General features: G+C 39.3%; 1 long non-coding RNA gene across 1 annotated transcript in view; it reads right to left on the bottom strand.

The window, feature by feature from the left end:
- LOC141278773 (uncharacterized) overlaps nt 1-20,501 on the bottom strand; it is a 48,651-nt gene that overhangs the window by 25,104 nt on the left and 3,046 nt on the right. Inside the window, exon 2 of the long non-coding RNA XR_012331968.1 lies at nt 16,034-16,296. This is a non-coding gene — a long non-coding RNA (uncharacterized lncRNA). The remainder of the gene's footprint in view (nt 1-16,033; nt 16,297-20,501) is intronic.

Consider the following 20,501-nt stretch of genomic DNA (forward strand, 5'->3'; position numbering starts at 1 on the left):
GCATGAGGGATCTTCCCGGACCAGGGCTCGAACCTGTGTCCCCTGAATTGGCAGGCGGATTCTTAACCACTGCGCCACCAGGGAAGTCTCTACCTTTCATATACAAAAAGGAAAAGGGGAATCTGATCATTGGGATGCCCAGGGCAGGTGGGTTCATCAAACTCTCCTTTAAAGCCTGTGGTCCCATTCTTCCCATAAAATTGGGTCGAGGTTGTTATTGTTTAGTAAAATAGAGGTTTTGCCATAAGAGAAAAATTTGGAATCCAATTTCAGCAATAACCAAATAGCTCAAGAAAACCTTGCAGTTGGCGTTTAGTTTTGGGTTTGGGGACACTTAGAACACCATGAAATCTATCTGGATCTAGGTGGAACCCTTGTTTTGATTTCGGATGCCCTCAGTATCAAACCTGGGTTTGGGCAAACTGTAATTTTTCTTTGGCTATCTTATGTCCCTTTAAAGCTAATTTTTTTTTGTTTTTTTTTTTAAGCCTAAAAGTTTTAGTAAATGGGGCTTCCCTGGTGGCGCAGTGGTTGAGAGTCCGCCTGCTGATACAGGGGACATGGGTTCGTGCCCCGGTCCGGGAAGATCCCACATGCCACGGAGCGGCTAGCCCGTGAGCCATGGCCGCTGAGCCTGTGCGTCCGGAGCCTGTGCTCGGCAACGGGAGAGGCCACAACAGTGAGAGGCCCACGTACAGCAAAAAAAAAAAAAAAAAAAAAAAAAATTTAGTAAATGAATGCTGCCTTCCTGTGAGGAGGCTTGAGAAGGAGAGCAAATTATCCACATACAGCAACAAAGCAGGGCCTCTAGGGAACTTTATATCATCCAAATCAGCCTTCATGATCTTCGAGACACAAGTATTCTCAGTAAAACCCTGAGTCATCGCTGTCCAAGTGAATTGTTTTTCTTCCCAAGCAAAGGCAAAAAGATATTGGCTAGCTTCATCAACTGAAATACTAAAGAATGCACTGCATAAATCAATTACAGCAGAGAATTTACATCCTGTGGGAATGCAAGTTAGTAACAGTATTGAGGCTGTGAAAAACAGGGTGTTGATAACGATGTTGTTTATTGCTTGGAGGTTCTGGAGAAACCTGTACCCTCAGCCCTTAGGTTTTCTCACTGGTAAATTGGGAGTTGTTACAGTGGCTAGTACAAGGGATAATGAGGCTGTGAGCCTTAAAATCTTCTATTATTGGCTGTATGCCTTGAAGGGCTCCTTTACACACAGAGTATTAATTAATTCTGTGAAGAGGTTTTGAGGGATGTATTTGAATGGGGATGGGAAGTGAGCTATGAATTCTGCCAACATCAGCTGGAAATTTTGTTCATTAGGAAGGTGCTTCCAGAATCTGTTCTAGTACTGTCAGAGATAGAACAAATTAAAAATGTCAAAGGATCATTTAATTCACCTGGTGGGTTATTTTGATAACTACTGTCAAATTCTAGAATTATTTCGTACTTTTGGGAGAGAGAAATTCTGGCACTATATTTCTCTAAGAAGTCTCAAGCCTAATAAATGGGTAAGGGTGGAGAAATTAGGAGAAAAGGGTGTGTATCTCTCAAAGGGCCTAAACAAATGGGAACAGGTTCAGAGACAGGTATCTCTTGAGGTTCATTAGTGATCCCCACTATTTGAACTGTTTTAGTACTCTGAGGCAGGGGCTGTTTTATAGCAGTGGGGTCAAGCATCAAGAGTGTGGCTCCAGTGTCAGTTAGAACTGAAAGAGATTAATCCCCAATCTGGAGAAATGTTTCTCCAAGCTAATTAAAAGGGAGAATTGGGAAGAACCCTTGTAGTTCCTCAGAACCCTGTCATTGAGAATTGGGAGGATGTTGGAAAGGCTGATTAGAGGACTGGAGACACTTAAAGTGCTTACATTTGTAACACTCTCTTTTCCAATGTCCTTGCTCCTTGCAATAATAGCAGAAACTAGGAGGGTTTTGGTTTCATTTAGAAGCATTCGTTTGCTGCAGTTGAAGATTCAGATTTTTGGTGGTCTTCCTTTCAGGTGACTCATCTAGAGTGTGAGAGAGCTGATTTGACAGATTAACTAAATATGGAGTGGATATAGTTTTCCATTCCATCCTGGTCCTTTTTACTAGAGGGAAAGGTCCTGGTTTGGCCAATTAATAAACATAGAATTAAAAGCTACCCAGGTGGAATCAACATATGATGGAAGACCCGATTTTCAAAAATAATATGAAATCAATTGTGGTAGACATGAACAGATTCATCAGACTTTTGTGTGCAAGCCTGAATTTTGTTCCAATCAATGGGCTTTGGAAAAGTTCTAGGAACTGCTTGGTGAGGTTGCCTAGCAATTGCCCAAACCTGATTATATAGTAAGTTAGCAGACTGGTCTCCTGGTTGTAATTCTAGAGAACTTTCAGGATTTTCCCAATTAGCAGTTTTCATCTAATTGCTGGGCCTGTCCTTCACCAATAAGCATATGAACTAGCTGATATATGTCAGAAAAACCAGGTCAATAAGTTTGAATGACAATATTAAATTCCTCAGCAAATCTGTGAGGATCTTCAGTTACTTTGGGAAAATATTTGACTATGGCTTGCAGTTCAGTTTTAGTCTAGGGAATACAAGAAATGAAGGATTTGGCATTTGGATCCTCAGAAGGCTTAATTTTAAAGGGATAGGTTCTGACAAGTTCAGAGGAAAAGGGAGTCGGAAAAGTTTCAGAGAAAAGAGGAAGTTTGGTGACAGAGTTTGTGTGGGGGAATTTGAGGGTATAGAGGAGGTATAGGTGGCATAGAAAGGAAGTGGGAAGATGGCACCAGAGGTGGAGCAGGAGAGAGACAAGATGGCACTGGAGGCAGAGCCTGAAATAAAGAAGCCAAGGAAGAAGAGCCTGAAGCTTTGGGAGTCATTTTGTCTTTAATTGTTTGCCTTATTTCATCTTAAAATTTTATTTTACAGAGGCAAATTTAGACTCCTGATAATGTTGGGAAGCCTCAAAATACCAGATGAAATAACCATTCCACTCAGTTCTTGAAATTTTTGAGCTATTTTAATTAAATTTGGTTTTAAGGAAATTAAGTTTGAGAATTTCAAGAGCTCCCCATAATGGTCACTGATGTTCTAAATTGCCTTTGGTCAGGTCAGTCCATTTAGTTAGAAATGAGCATGGCAAGGACCATTGTTCTTAAACATAAAATCAGCTGGAAACCTGTGGAGGGAGCACCCTCAAAATATTTAGATAACTTGGATTTCAATTCTCAGAGGTTAATTTTATTTTTTTTTAATTTATTAAAAAATTTTTTTTATTATTTATTTGGTTGTGTCAGGTCTTAGTTGTGGCAGGTGGGCTCTTTAGTTGCAGCTCACCAGCTCCTTAGTTGCAGCATGCATGCGGGATCTAGTTCCCTGAACAGGGATTGAACCTGGGCCCCCTGCATTGGGAATGTGGTCTTATCCACTGCGCCACCAGGGAAGTCCCTAAAGAATAATTTTAAAACAGCTCAAACACCTTACAGTTCAAACAGCTCAGTTCAAACTGTTTGCAAGTTAATCACAGTCAATTCTAAGGAAACAGCTTGGTCCTGGAGGAGCCAGACCAAAGGCTTTTTAAAGCCAGTTTCCAGCTGAAAAACCTGGCACAGTTTCCATGAAGCAGCCCCTGTTTCCAAAGGAATGGGCTGAAGGCATTGTCAGCCACCTTTGATTCAAACAGTCTGATCTAAAAATCAGAACAAAGTGCCAAACAAGTACTCGAATACAGAACCAGGACTTAACTTGGAAGAAAAAAACCTTAAAAACCTGGGGACCTTCAAAATGCAAAAAGGGTGTGAGCTTGGATCCTGGAGAAAGATGTACCTCCAAGCTTCAGGGTCGGTGACAAAAGCAGTGAGTACAATGGGCTCAATTTGTAGGAACTGCACCTCTTTGCTCACCAGCCCCAGAGTCTTCTGGGGTCTTCTCTGGTCCCTATATGGGCCACCAAAATGTTAACCTAAAACAAGTATTCTGCCAGATATCTCTTCAGCAAAGATGGGTTTATTTGGGATCAGCAGAGGATTGCAATTTGGGATCTGCAACCATATGCAGTCCCCCTCATGGCAAGGGAAGGAGAACACTTTTATAGGATGCAAAAGGATTTGGGAGGGTTGTAGTAAACAGAGAGTCCATAGCTTTTCACTGGCTGAGTCCTTGCCGGGGGAAAAAAAAGGAGTCTTCCTCCTTCCTGTTGGGTTCTGTTATCATTGCAGGGCGTGAGAGTTCCCTATTCTGATCTCCCAGTTCTATTTAGTTGAGATTTACACTAATTAATTTTTTACATGTACTGAATTCAATATTTCCAAAAAATTTTCCAATTGATACTTTTTCTTTCTTTTGTAAACAGTCAGAGCACGTACAAATAATTATAATCTTGTCCCTTGTTTTCTGATCACTGTAATTTAAGCATTGAAGTTAAGGGTGTAGGCTCTGGAGTCAAAGACCTATGGGAATCCTGTCTTTTTCACTTCCTAGTATTTAACTTTGTGTTGGGCAAGTTACTTAATTTGCCATGTTTCAGTTTCCTCATCTGCAAAATGAGGTTATTATAGATTAAAAGTTAATTTACATTTTTTTTTTTTTTTTTGCGGTACGCAGGCCTCTCACTGTTGTGGCCTCACCCGTTGCACAGCACAGGCTCCGGACGCGCAGGCTCAGCGGCCATGGCTCACGGGCGCAGCCGCTCCGTGGCATGTGGGATCTTCCCGGACCGGGACACAAACCCGTGTCCCCTGTATCAGCAGGCGGACTCTCAACCACTGCGCCACCAGGGATGCCCTAATTTACATTTTAATAACATAATCACATGTGTAAAGTACCTGAAGCATGCCTAACACTAACTAAGCACTCAAAATGTTCCTTTTATTCCTTGGAATTTTGAACTGTTTAGAACTTCCAGATCACTGTTAAATAGTACCCTCACAGTCATGAGTTCCACCTCAGTGTTATAACCCAGAGGCAGGGAAAAAGGAATGACCCTGCTTTAAGTCCTTTTGAAGAAAGCTCCTTCTATCTCAGACCCCCCACAGATTTCCCTTCATTGCTCACTGGCCAGAATTATGGCACATGCTTATGCCTAATCTAATTAAGATTAGGTCGCCGTTTAGGTCTTAGGAGGGACCTAGACTCCCTTGAGCACACGGCTGCGTGGAGGATGAACGCTTGAACAAAAAGGGACTTGGCTAAGAAGGAGGATGGGGCAGGTGAGGGAAATAAATTTGGATAGGCAATTAACAGTGTTCGCTTCATAAATCAGCTCAGAATGTAAACATTTGAACTCCTTGTCTTCTTCCTATACCTGCATCTCTTTCTCGCCTCCTTATTTCTGTTAATGATACCAAAGGAAATCTGTGAATTTTCTTTGCTTCCTTCCTTCCTCTTGCCTTTATTTTCAAATAGCTGGCTGGAAATATATTACCTACACATCATAAGCTTTTCTTCATTCACATTATTACCACTTTCTTTCAGATACCCATTACTTTTCTCTTAGAGCAGAAATATTCTCAGTATTTTCCTGCATCAGAATCACCAGGAGGATTTATTAAAACACAGATTGCTGGACCCTAATCTAGAGTTTCTGATTCTAGCTCGGAGGTGGGAACCAAGAATTGCATTTCTAACAAGTTCCTAGGTGATACGGACACTGTTGGACAGAATTTGGAAACTACTGTTCTAGAATATTTTAACAGCCACCCAAGCAGGCTTCCCTCTTCCAGTCCCTCTCCATTCCAGTCCAGCCTACTGAGAGCTGCCAGTATCAATCTTCCTAAAACACAGTTTTAGTATTTCATTACCTTAATCAAAAACTTTCAATAATTACTCATTGCCTCAGATATTAAAAATTCACACTCTTTTGCACTGTTTCTGATAGGATTATATAAACCTAAGAGAAACAGGTCATCTGGCCCAGACTATAGTTCTTTCTGGATTACTATCTTTTCTTTCTTTTTTATTAACTGCTTTATTGAGATGTATATGATCTCATATGATAAAATTCGTATTTTTCCCTAGAGAGATGTGGTTGGTGAGGTTTTTTATTTGTGTTTATTTTTCAAATAACATCTTTATTGGGATACAATTTGCATACCACACGATTCAACCTACAATCACCATCATAATCAGTTTCAGAATATTCTCATCACCCCCAAAACAAACGCCATGCCCATTAGCAGTCACTTTCCATTCCTCCCTTCTGTTCCTCCACTATCCTCCATACCTAGGTAACCAGTAATTTACTTTGTATGGATTTCCCTATTCTTGACATTTCATAAAAATGGAATAACACAATATGTGGTCCATTGTGACTGGTTTCTTCCACTTAGCATAATGTTATTAAGGTTTATCCATGTTACACCATGTGTCAGTACTTTCTTTCTTTTAATTACTGAATACTATTTCATTGTGTGTATATATATATCCACATATTGTTTATCCATCAGCTGATGGACATTTGCATTGTTTCTATTTTTATTGGTTGATATGAAAAATTCTGCTATGAACATTTGTGTACATACTGGTAACTTCATATTTAAAATCCATTCCTAAAACCACAACCTCTGAACTCTCGAGACATGTAATTTCTGTGTCATTTATTTTAAAATTAGCATGTGCTATCCTGTATTTGTAGTTGTCTTTTAATGAGATACTCTATCTTCCCCAACAAATTGATAGTTTCAGGACCAGAGTCCATATCTTATTTCTCCATGTACCCCTTGTGTCATAGTTACTTGAGCATCCATAAATACTGATAATTATAGTGTCATTTCTTCAAATATATGGCTTTGCCTGGGAAGAAAGATAAGAATAACCTTCTGTGGTTAAAAGCTTGAGATGATTTTTGACAAGTCCAAGACCCTTCAACAGGGAAAGGACTGTCTCTTCAACAAATGATACTGGGAAAACTGGATATCCACGTGCAAAAGAATGTAGTGGGACCCTTACCTTACACCATATGCAAAAATTAACTCAAAATGGATCAAAGACAGTTAAACAGCTAAAACTATAAAATAGCTAATACTATAAAAGCCTTGGAAGAAAACATAGGGGAAAATCTTATGACAATGCATTTGACAATGATTTTTTTAGATATGACACCAAAAGCATGGGTGACAAAAAAAAAATTGGACTTCATCAAAATGTAAAACTTTTTGCATCAAAAGACACTATCAAGTTAGTGAAAAGTTGACCCACAAAATAGGAGAAAATATTTGCAAATCATATATCTGAATAAGGGATTAATATCCAAAATACATATATATATTTAAAAACCTCCAACAACTCAACAACAACAAAACAAACAACCTGATTCAAAAATAAGCAATGGACATACATAGACACTTCTCCAAAGAAGATATACAAATGTCAATAAGCACATGAAAAGATGCTTAACATCACTAATCACTAGGGAAATTCATATCAAAACCACAATGTGATACTACCTCACACCCATTAGGATAGCTATTACCAAGAAAACAGAAAGTAATGAGTGTTGACAAAGATGTAGAAAAATCTGAACCCCTGTGAACTGCTGGTGGGAATGTGAAATGGCACAGCCACTGTGGATAATGGTATGGTGGTTCCTCAAAAAATTAAATAGAATTACCAAACGATCCACCAATTTTACTTCCGGGTATATATTCAAAAGATCTGAAGCAGGGTCTCAAAGAGAGAATTGGCACACCCATGTTCATAGCAGCATTATGCACAGTAGCTAAAAGATGAAAAAAACCCAGTTGTCCTTTGATGGATGATGAACAAATAAACAAAATGTGACATATATGTACAATGGAATCTTAAATTTTTCAGTCTTAAAAAGGAAGGAAATCCTTATACATGCTACAGAGTGGATGAAATTTGAAAACATTGTTAAGTGAAATAAGACAGACACAAAAGGACAAATATTGTCTGATTCAACTTACATGAGGTACCTAGAATGGTCAAGTTCATAGATACAGAAAGTAGGATAACGGTTACTGGGGGCTGCAAGAAGAGAGGAATGGAAAGTTATTTTTTAATGGATGTACAGTTTCAATTTGGGATGATGAAAAAGTTCCAGAGATGTATGGTGGTGATGGTTACACAATGTGAATGTATTTAATGCCACTGAACAGCACACTTAAAAATGGGTAAGAGTAAGGCTTCCCTGGTGGTGCAGTGGTTAGGAATTCGCTTGCCAAAGCAGGGGACATGGGTTTGATCCCTGGCACAGGAAGATCCCACATGCCATGGAGCAACTAAGCCCCTGCACCACAACTACTGAGCCTGTGCTCCAGAGCCCGCGAGCCACAACTACTGAGCCCGTGTGCCACAATTACTGAAAACCACACGCCTAGAGCCTGTGCTCTGCAACAAGAGAAGCCACGGCAATGAGAAGCCTGTGTACCACAACAAAGAGTAGCCCCCTGCTTGCCACAACTAGAGAAAGCCTGCGCACAGCAATGAAGACCCAACACAGCCAAAAATAAAAACAAATAAATATTTTTAAAAAATGGGTAAGAGTAAATTTTATGTTTGTATATTTCACAAAAATTTCAAAAAATAAAAAAGCCTGAGATGAGAGGTTGCAAGGAAGCCTAGCAAGAACCTGTATAGAAATCTGGGACTTCCCTGGCGGCGCAGTGGATAAGAATCCATCTGCCAAGGCAGGGGACATGGGTTCGAGCCCTGGTCTGGGAAGATCCCACGTGCCACAGAGCAGCTAAGCCCGTGGGCCACAACTACTGAGCCTGCACTCTAGAGCCCGCAAGCCACAGATACTGAAGCCTGTGTACCTAGAGCCTGTGCTCCACAAAAAGAGAAGCCACCACAACGAGACAACCGTGCACTGCAATGAAGAGTAGCCCCCGCTCACTGCAACTAGAGAAAGCCCACGGGCAGGAACGAAGACCCAATGCAGCCAAAAATAAATAAATAAATAAATTTATTTTAAAAAATAAAATAAGGGGCTTCCCTGGTGGCACAGTGGTTGAGAATCTGCCTGCCAATGCAGGGGACACGGGTTCGAGCCCTGGTCTGGGAAGATCCCACATGCCGCAGAGCAACTGGGCCCGTGAGCCACAACTACTGAGCCTGCGCGTCTGGAGCCTGTGCTCCACAACAAGATAGGCTGCGACAGTGAGAGGCCTGCGCACCGCGATGAAGAGTGGTCCCTGCTCACCACAACTGGAGAAAGCCCTCACACAGAAACAAGGACCCAACACAGCCAAAAATAAATTAATTAATTTAAAAAATAAAATAAAATGACAGAAATCTAAAAATCTAATTATCCAGTGTGAAGAATAAGGCTTTGTGTTTTTAAAAAATAATTCTATTTAGCAGTAAGTGTGCTCAGTCTACATACTAGTCTACACATATTTGAAACTCTAATTGTTGTAGTAGCTAAGTGCTTTCCTGTACTTTTCATTTGGGAAATGTAAGAATGTAGCTTCCTTAATCAAGAATACAAAACTGTGGAATACTGGGACTTCCCTGGTGGTCCAGTGGTAAAAAATCCACCATCCAATGCAGGGTACGTGGGTTCGATCCCCGGTTGGGGAACTAAGATCCCACATGCCGCAGGGCAACTAAGCCCGCAAGCCACAACTACTAAGCTTGTGCTCCTCAACAAGAGAGCCCACATGCTGCAAACCACAGAGCCCATGTGCTCTGGAGCCCGTGAGCCACAACTTGAGAAGAGAAAACCCACACACCACAACTAGAGAAGAGAAAATGTGCACACCACAACTAGAGAGAAGCCTGGTGCTGCAAGAAAGAGGCTGTGCACTGCAAGGAAAGATCCTGCATGCCTCAATGAAGACTCGACGCAGCTAAAAAATAAAAATAAAAAATATATATATTAAAAAATGTAAAAACTTATTAAAACAAACAAAAAAGAAACAAAACTGTGGAATACTAAGTTACAAAATGCTACTTTAAACTATTTTTTCTTTAACTTCCTTCCTAATGTCAACTTAATAAAATGTTATGCTAATAGGTTAGAGATGTATAAGAACTCATACTACTGTTAACACATCAAAATCACTTTTTAAAATTAATTATATTAAGACTTTATTTTTATTTTTTGGCTGCACCGTGTAGCATGCATGATCTTAGTACCCCAACCAGGGATCCAACCTACACCCCCTGCAGTGGATGCGCAGAGTCTTAACCATTGGACTGCCAGGGAAGTCCCCATCAAAATCACTGTAAAAAGAATAAAGTGTAGTTGCATCAAATTCTGAGCACAGAATCCTGCAGCCTGTGGAACAAAAACCACATTCACAGAAAGACAGACAAGATGAAAAGGCAGAGGGTTATGTACCAGATGAAGGAACAAGATAAAACCCCAGAAAAACAACTAAATGAAGGGGAGATAGGCAACCTTCCAGAAAAAGAATTCAGAATAATGATAGTGAAGATCATCCAAGACCTTGGAAAAAGAATGGAGACAGAGATTGAAATGATGCAAGAAATGTTTAACAAAGACCTAGAAGAATTAAAGAACAAACAAACAGAGATGAACAATACAATAACTGAAATGAAAACTACACTAGAAGGAATCAATAGCAGAGTAACTGAGGCAGAAGAACGGATAAGTGACATGGAAGACAGAATGGTGGAATTCACTGCTGTGGAACAGAATAAAGAAAAAAGAATGAAAAGAAATGAAGACAGCCTAAGAGACCTCTGCGACAACATTAAACGCAACAATATTCGCATTTTAGGGGTCCCAGAAGGAGAAGAGAGAGAGAAAGGACCAGAGAAAATATTTGAAAAGATTATAGTCGAAAACTTCCCTAACATGGGAAAGGAAATAGCCACCCAAGTCCAGGAAGCGCAGTGAGTACCACACAGGATAAACCCAAGGAGAAACATGCCGAGACACATAGTAATCAAATTGGCAAAAATTAAAGACAAAGAAAAATTATTGAAAGCAGCAAGGGAAAAACAACAAATAACATACAAGGGAACTCCCATAAGGTTAACAGCTGATTTCTCAGCAGAAACAATACAAGCCAGAAGGGAGTGGCATGATATACTTAAAGTGATGAAAGGGAAGAACTACAACCAAGATTACTCTACCCAGCAAGGATCTCATTCAGATTCGACGGAGAAATCAAAAGCTTTACACACAAGCAAAAGCTAAGAGAATTCAGCACCACCAAACCAGCTCTACAACAAATGCTAAAGGAACTTCTCTAAGTGGGAAACACAAAAGAAGAAAAGGACCTACAAAAACAAACCCAAAACAATTAAGAAAATGGTCATAGGAACATACATATCGATAATTAGCTTAAACGTGAATGGATTAAATGCTCCAACCAAAAGACACAGGCTTGCTGAATGGATACAAAAACAAGACCCATATATATGCTGTTTACAAGAGACCCACTTCAGACCTAGGGACACATACAGACTGAAAGTGAGGGGATGGAAAGAGATATTTCATGCAAATGGAAATCAAAAGAAAACTGGAGTAGCAATACTCATATCAGATAAAATAGACTTTAAAATAAAGAATGTGGGCTTCCCTGGTGGCACAGTGGTTGAGGGTCCACCTGCCAATGCAGGGGACATGGGTTCGTGCCCTGGTCTGGGAAAATCCCACATGCCGCGGAGCGGCTGGGCCCGTGAGCCATGGCCGCTGACCCTGTGTGTCCGGAGCCTGTGCTCTGCAACGGGAGAGGCCACAATAGTGAGAGGCCCACGTACCGCAAAAAAAGAAAAAAAAAAAAAACAGGTAAAATAAAGAATGTTACAAGAGACAAGGAAGGACACTACATAATGATCAAGGGATCAATCCAAGAAGATGTAACAATTATAAATATATATGCACCCAACATAGGAGCACCTCAATACGTAAGGCAACTGCTAACAGCTACAAAAGAGGAAATCGACAGTAACACAATAATAGTGGGGGACTTTAACACCTCACTTACACCAATGGACAGATCATCCAAACAGAAAATTAATACGGAAACAAAAGCTTTAAGCGACACAACAGACCAGATAGATTTAATTGATATTTATAGGACATTCCATCCAAAACCAGCAGATTACACTTTCCTCTCAAGTGCGTACGGAACACTCTCCAGAATACATCACATCTTGGGTCACAAATCAAGCCTCAGTAAATTTAAGAAAATTGAAATCATATCAAGCATCTTTTCTGACCACAATGCTATGAGATTAGAAATGAATTACAGGGAAAAAAACATAAAAAACCCCACAAACACATGGAGGCTAAACAATACGTTACTAAATAACCAAGAGATCACTGAAGAAATCAAAGAGGAAATCAAAAAATACCTAGAGACAAATGACAATGAAAACACGATGATCCAAAACCTACGGGATGCAGCAAAAAGCAGTTTTAAGAGGGAAGTTTATAGCTATACAAGCCTACCTCAAGAAACAGGAAAAATCTCAAATAAACAATCTAACCTTACACCTAAAGGAACTAGAGAAAGAAGAACAAACAAAACCCAAAGTTAGCAGAAGGAAAGAAATCATAAAGATCAGAGCAGAAATAAATGAAATAGAAACAAAGAAAACAGTAGCAAAGATTAATAAAACTAAACCTGGCTCTTTGAGAAGATAAACAAAATTGCTAAACCTTTAGCCAGACTCATCAAGAAAAAGAAGGAGAGGACTCAAATCAATAAAATTAGAAATGACAAAGGAGAAGTTACAACAGACACAGCAGAAATACAAAGCATCCTAAAAGACTACTACAAGCAACTCTATGCCAATAAAGTGACAACCTGGAAGAAATGGACAAATTCTTAGAAAGGTATCATCTTCCAAGACTGAACCAGGAAGAAATAGAAAATATGAACAAAACAATCACAAGTAATGAAACTGAAATTGTGATTAAAAATCTTCCAACAAACAAAAGTCCAGGACCAGATGGCTTCACACGTGAATTCTATCAAACATTTAGAGCAGAGTCAACACCCATCCTTCTCAAACTCTTCCAAAACATTGCAGAGGAAGGAACATTCCCAAACTAATTCTATGAGGCCACCATCACCCTGATACCAAAACCAGACAAGGATACTACAAAAAAAGAAAATTATAGAGCAATAGCACTGATGAATACAGATGCAAAAATCACAAAATACTAGCAAACAGAATCCAACAACACATTAAAAGGATCACACACCATAATCAAGTGGGATTTATCCCAGGGATGCAAGGATTCTTCAATATACGCAAATCAATCAATGTGATACACCATATTAACAAACTGAAGAAGAAATACCATATGATCATCTCAATAGATGCAGAAAAAGCTTTTGACAAAATTCAACACCCATTTATGATTAAAAACAACTCTCCAGAAAGTGGGCATAGAGGGAACCTACCTCAACATAATAAAGGCCATATATGACAAACCCACAGCAACATCATTCTCAATGGTGAAAAAGTGAAAGCATTTCCTCTAAGCTCAGGAATGAGACAAGGAGGTCCATTCACACCACTATTATTCAACATAGTTTTGGAAGTCCTAGCCATGGCAATCAGAGAAGAAAAAGAAATAAAAGGAATACAAATTGGAAAAGAAGAAGTAAAACTGTCACTGTTTGCAGAGGACATGATATTATACATAGAGAATCCTAAAGATGCCACCAGAAAACTACTAGAGCTAATCAATGAATCTGATAAAGTTGCAGGATACAAAATTAATGCACAGAAATCACGTGCATTCCTATACACTAATGATGAAAAATCTGAAAGAGAAATTAAGGAAACACTTCCATTTACCACTGCAACAAAAAGAATAAAATACCTAGCAATAAACCTACCTAGGGAGACAAAAGACCTGTATGCAGAAAACTATAAGACACTGATGAAAGAAATTAAAGATGATACCAACAGATGGAGAGATATACCATGTTCTTGGATTGGAAGGATTAATATTGTGAAAATGACTATACTACCCAAAGCAATCTACAGGTTCAATGCAATCCCTATCAAATTACCAATGGCATTTTTTACAGAACTAGAACAAAAAATCTTAAAATTTGTATGGAGACACAGAATACCCCGAATAGCCCAAGAAGTCTTGAGGGAAAAAAACGGAGCGGGAGGAATCAGACCCCCTGACTTCAGACTACACTACAAAGCTATAGTAATCAAGACAATATGGTACTGGCACAAAAACAGCAACAAAGATCAATGGAACAAGATAGAAAGCCCAGAGATAAACCCACGCACCTATGGTCAACTAATCTATGACAAAGGAGGCAAGGATATACAATGGAGAAAAGACAGTCTCTTCAATAAGTGGTGCTGGGAAAACTGGACCTACATGTGAAAGCTACATGTGAAAGAATGAAATTAGAACACTCCCTAACACCATACACAAAAATAAACTAAAAATGGATTCAAGACCTCAATGTAAGACCGGACACTATAAAACTCTTAGAGGAAAACAAAGGAAGAACACTCTTTGACATAAATCACAGTAAGATCTTTTTTGATCCACCTCCTAGAGTAATGGAAATAAAAACAAAAATATACAAATGGGACCTAATGAAACTCCAAAGCTTTTGCACAGCAAAGGAAACCATAAACAAGACCAAAAGACAACCCTCAGAATGGGGGAAAATATTTGCAAACGAATCAACGGACAAAGGATTAATCTCCAAAATATATAAACAGCTCATGCACCTCAATATTAAAGAAACAAACAACCCAATCCAAAAATGGGCAGAAGACCTAAATAGACGTTTCTCCAAAGAAGACCTACAGATGGCCAAGAAGCACATGAAAAGCCGCTCAACATCACTAATTATTAGAGAAATGCAAATCAAAACTACAATGAGGTATCACCTCACACCAGTTAGAACGGGCATCATCAGAAAATTTACAAACAACAAATGCTGGAGAGGGTGTGGAGAAAAGGGAACCCTCTTGCACTGTTCGTGGGAATGTAAATTGATACAGCCACTATGGAGAACAGTATGGAGGTTCCTTAAAAAACTAAAAATAGGATTACTATATGATCCAGCAATCCCACTACTGGGCATATACCCTAGGACAACCATAATTCAAAATGACGCATACACCCCAATGTTCATTGCAGCACTATTTACAATAGCCAGGTCATGGAAGCAACCTACATGCCCATCGACAGACGAATGAATAAGGAAGATGTGGTACATATATACAACGGAATATTACTCAGTCATAAAAAGGAACGAAATTGGGTCATTTGTTGAGACATGGGTGGATCTAGAGACTGTCATACAGAGTGAAGTAAGTCAGAAAGAGAAAAACAAATATCGTATATTAACGCATGTATGTGGAACCTAGAAAAACAGTACAGATGAACCGGTTTGCAGGGCAGAAGTTGAGACACAGATGTAGAGAACAAACGTATGGACACCAAGGGGGGAAAGCTGCTGGGGGGTGGGGATGGTGGTGTGATGAATTGGGCAATTGGGATTGACATGTATACACTGATGTGTATAAAATTGATGACTAATAAGAACCTGCTGTATAAAAAAATAAATAAAATAAAATTTAAAATTAAAAAAAAATGCTGAGCACAGTGCTTTTGCTGAGATATTTATATGATAAATATGTCTCCTGCTGCTTTCAATTATGATTTTCATTATGTTACTGTAGGGTCTCCCGAGAGTGTCTGAGTCATGGTGCTTGCTAACTTCAGAGGGTATGGGGGAATTCTTTTGTATATGCTTCCCTAAGCCTCTAGGGAAAGAGATAAAGCTGGATTGTTCACCCTGGAAAGGAGTCACTCCCTAGGATCACACAGTTGAAATGCCCAGCTATAAAGAGGTGGAAGTCGGTGTGAATCGCCACTACAGGGAGCACCAATAAAGGGAAAGATATTTATCTATTGTTCTTAGGGTAATACCTCAGTTGGCCCTTCAGAGTTTCACCTTAGTGGGGAAAGCTATAACTCTGAGCTCCTCTAAGTAATCCTGATGTAGAGGCTGTAGAGCAGGAGAGATCAACAGGCAATTTTTCTCAATAATAACAACATCCAGGAGAGTAAGAACTTACGGTTTTACCTTGGTGTATCAGACAGGATCCTGGCTGGAAGCCGGTGGATATTGAGAAGGGTTTGTTAAGAGACTGTTTACATGGGGCTTCCGTGGTGGCGCAGTGGTTGAGAGTCTGCCTGCCGATGCAGGGGACACGGGTTCGTGCCCCGGTCCGGGAAGATCCCACATGCCTCAGAACGGCTGGGCCCGTGAGCCATGGCCGCTGAGCCTGTGCGTCTGGAGCCTGTGCTCCGCAACGGGAGAGGGCACAACAGTGAGAGGCCCGCGTACTGCAAAAGAAAAAAAAAAAAAAAAGAGACTGTTTACAAAAGTTAAAGGAAGCTGGCAAAGGCTAACAACAGCAGGGAGCTCTTGGCACCTCCGGGCCTGAAAGGATAGGGGAGCATGATTACTGGGATCTTGAAAGAGCTATAGCAGTAGCTGTAGCTGCAGTTGAAGGAAACAGCTATCAGAACTGCGGGCTTTGGTAGGGAAAGGTAGCATTGTTAACCCTTGGCTTCATCTCCTGCCAGAGCCTTCCACTGGCCATGCTCAACTGGAATCCAGATGGTAAGAAAGCTTTCTACATGTAACAGCTACTTGGTAGCCCATACTTCCAGCATCTAGGCACACAAAGTAGAAAACATTGGAGAGTGGATTTGGAGGAGCAAACAAAGAATATCTGGCTAATTTGATGAGGCTTATATGATTTGTGAAAATCTGTATTCTAAATGAAAGATAAATGATTGACATAAGTGGGACTTCCCTGGTGGTCCAGTGGTTAAGACTCCATGCTCTCAATGCAGGGGGTCCAGGTTTGATCCCTGGTCAGGAAACCAGATCCCGCATGTGGCAACGAGGAACCAGAGTGCCGCAACTAAGACCTAGCGCAACTAAATAAATAAATATTAAAAAAAAATAATTGACATAATTGAGGGGCTGAGTAGGTAGAAGCTAGTTGTGGATTTTAATTAGCAGGAAGTCCCATGTTGACTAGTTCATGGCCTTTGAGACAACCAGAGGAAGAGGATTTTGAAGAGTAGCTTCTGGAGGATTGGGAGTTTTGCATTGGGGCTCCAGTGATTCTAGGCTCTAAAAGAGAGGCCTCTGGTTTAGCGGACAGAAAGGAATTCATGAACTCAGCAAAAACAAATGGGATGATCAGCAGAGGGCAGTCTACCAGAACGGTGGCTGGTGTATTGACTGTGGAGTATGAAGGTCCTATAGCCATGTCCCAGTTGTAGCTGCATATTCCTTGGACAGAGTGGAATTATGAGGTCCTTTCCTAAAAAACCTCCCACCTAACGAACTTCTGTGCATGACAGGAACAATAAGTAATTTAAGGCAAGGAAGCATATTCTGTGCTACTGAAACAAGCTTTCTACTCCATGCTGCAGATATTCTGAAAGCCACAATGGTGGGGTTTCTGATCTATTCTCTATATTTGGGATAATACAGTGTGCATTACAATCAATATGCAGTTTGACTGCAGATCTAAATGCTGCTTTCTACTCTTGCTGCTAGAGCTCCTCACCCCAGCTGGGGTGGGTAACAAGGAGAGGAGCTAACAAGATGGGAACCATAAGGACTCAGTGAAAGAGGAGAAAAAATGCAAAATGACTTTAGAGTTATGACTGAGTGTTTCAAAAAGAGAGTTAAATGACAGACTTGGATAGAATAGGCATTGGTAAGAGACGCAAGAAAAAAGTCTCAAAAAGCTGGCAAAACACAAGGTCAGGAAAGGGCTGTAGGAAAAAAAAAATATTGCTCTGCATTTAGAACAGGAAATTTGAATCTGTAGAGCAGTAATAGTAACTATCAGAAGCTACAAAAAGGAAGACTTGAACAGTTCCAATGTAGGCGAGTATTATCAGGGGTCAGCTAAGCACAATTATCCCTTGTCACATTTCTTTTTATGTGCTTCAACACATCAAAACACATTGTTCTGTTAGAGACATCAGAAGAGTTACCAGATGAACTTTCCTCCATCCATCTAAAGCCAATTTCACAACGTTCACATAAATAATGTTTACATATATTATATATTCTGAAATTGGGAAACTTTTTAGATCTAAATCTCATGCTTAAGCAGCACGGTATACTCAGATGTTCTCCTTTACACTCTTCAAAAATATTGAGGATTCCAAAAAGCATTTGTTTATGTGGGTTAAACAACATTGTGTTAGAAATTAAAACTGAGAAGTTATTGAAACATTTATTAATAACTATAATAAAATCCATACATGCTTATATAAATAGTATAACTTCAGTGAAAAATAACTATATTTCCCAAACAAAATCTCTTTAATGCCTGGCTTAATAGAACACAGCTGGATTTTCATGTATGTCTTTGCATTCAATACGTTGCACATGTTGTTTTGGTTGAAGTACATGAAGAAAATCCAGCCTCACGCAGATACGTAGTTGGAAAGGGAAAGAATATTTTAATAACTTTTTTCAGATAACTAAATCTAGGCAAATGGTAGTTTCTCAAAGGTTAGGTACAATATGGAATCTGAAATGTTATGAATGAACTTTTTGTATTCTGTTACATTAAAATCCATTGGTCTGTCTTGATCCTTGAATGGATGTTTTACCCATGCATGATTTTGTGACATCATGCATTGGTCATTTGGAAACTATTGCCTCACTAACTTATGCAGAGCTTCCAAACGTTGACATACTTCATTGCATAATTTCTAGCAATCACATTTATTAATATCACCCAACTTAATCAGAAAGGTCTTTAAGCATATTGGGAAGCTGTCAAGTCACAGTGGCAGATATGTTTTCTAAAACTCTAATTTTCTAAGCCTTAGGAGTTAGGAAAAGAAAATATTAGAACCTATTTGCCTTTGTATCATTTAAAAAATATCTGTGTGGTTTATAATGTACATACATTATATGTGTAGAACTTCCTGTATATAATTTGTTAAAAAATAAGACGCATATTAAAAAGTTTTCTTATGGGTTAAAAAAAAACCCTCTAATTTTCAGTTGAAAGCTTGAATTTTATCATTTCAACAAATTCTGCCAGTTGTTTTCCTTGACGTGATAGGCTTACCTTGTTCATTTTTGATAAAACGCCTGCCAAATACCCAACTCTTAATAAACATAGTTTGTCTCAATCATTATTTTAAGTAAAAATGGTGTTCCATGAAAAAAGTGGCTAAGTTCAGCTTGCAACGCAACCATTTGCACAAGTGCTTTACTATGAACTTTGGTATGCAGAAGTCCTTTATGTACCTTTCCCATGTATCATATAGAATATTGACACGTACTTTAAAGTTGAAGTTTAATAAAATAATTTCTGGGGCATCCCTGGTGGTGCAGTGGTTAAGAATCCGCCTGCCAATGCAGGGGACATGGGTTCGAGCCCTGGACTGGGAAGATCCCACATGCGGCAGAGCAACTATGCCAGTGCGCCAAGACTACTGAGCCTGCGCTCTAGAGCCTGAGCCTATGCGCCACAACTAATGAAGGCCGCGTGCCTAGAGCCCGTGCTCCGAGAAGCCACTGCAATGAGAAGCCCACGCACCGCAATGAAGGGTAGTCCCCGCTCACCACAACTAGAGAAAGCCCGCGCGCAGCAATGAAGACCCAACGCAGTCAAAAAAAAAAAATAAATAAAATAAATAAATTTAAAAAATTCTATTGCTTCACTGAAGACATTCTAAAGTGAAACTGGCATTTTCAAATAGTGAGTGTATAGCATTAGTAAAATTATTACTAGTAATTTTTTGCACACTACTGCTTCTACATCATCAGTGCATATGTCAACACAGTAAAAAGGCAAATAATATCTTAGTTTTATTATGATAATAGTTTGGGCATTGCACATTGACTCCTGAAGACATCTCAGGGGCCCCCCAGGTGCCTCCAGACTATACTTTGAGATGAATTTTTCCTTATCCTTGCTAGAATGCAAATCCTTTTACGATTCGAGGGTTTTTTTGGTCTTGTTCACTAGTATGCCTCCAGGGCTTAGATTATGCCTGGCACATAGTAGGCATTCAATAATTATTTGTTTAATTTATTATGTAATGAAGTAAGCAATCAGAACTAGATCATAATAGTGAAGAGCTTATAATCTGCATTACTGGAAACTCATTTTTTAAAAATTAGTTTTGAACAGGTAAAATTTACAATGGGATACATGATGAAAAGTCTCCCACTTTGCCTTCCCCAAGGAACTTAAGCTGTTTTCTCAGAGATAACCACTGCTGTCAGTTTCTCTTTTTTTCTTTTTAATGTTCTGTACATTTTTATTTTATTTATTTATTTATTTTCATTGGGGTATAGTTGTTTTACAATGATGCTGTCAGTTTCTGATGTATTTTTCCAGTGATATTTTATGGATTCACAAGCATATTCCTTTCTTCCATCACATACTTTGTGGTATACTACACACAATCTGGACTGAATAGTGGTTTTTTTAAATAAAATTTTTCTTTTGGAATAATTTTGTATTTACAGAAAATTTTAGAGAATCTTG

This window comes from Tursiops truncatus, chromosome 5 (assembly GCF_011762595.2).
Source record: "Tursiops truncatus isolate mTurTru1 chromosome 5, mTurTru1.mat.Y, whole genome shotgun sequence".
Lineage (NCBI taxonomy): Eukaryota > Metazoa > Chordata > Mammalia > Artiodactyla > Delphinidae > Tursiops > Tursiops truncatus.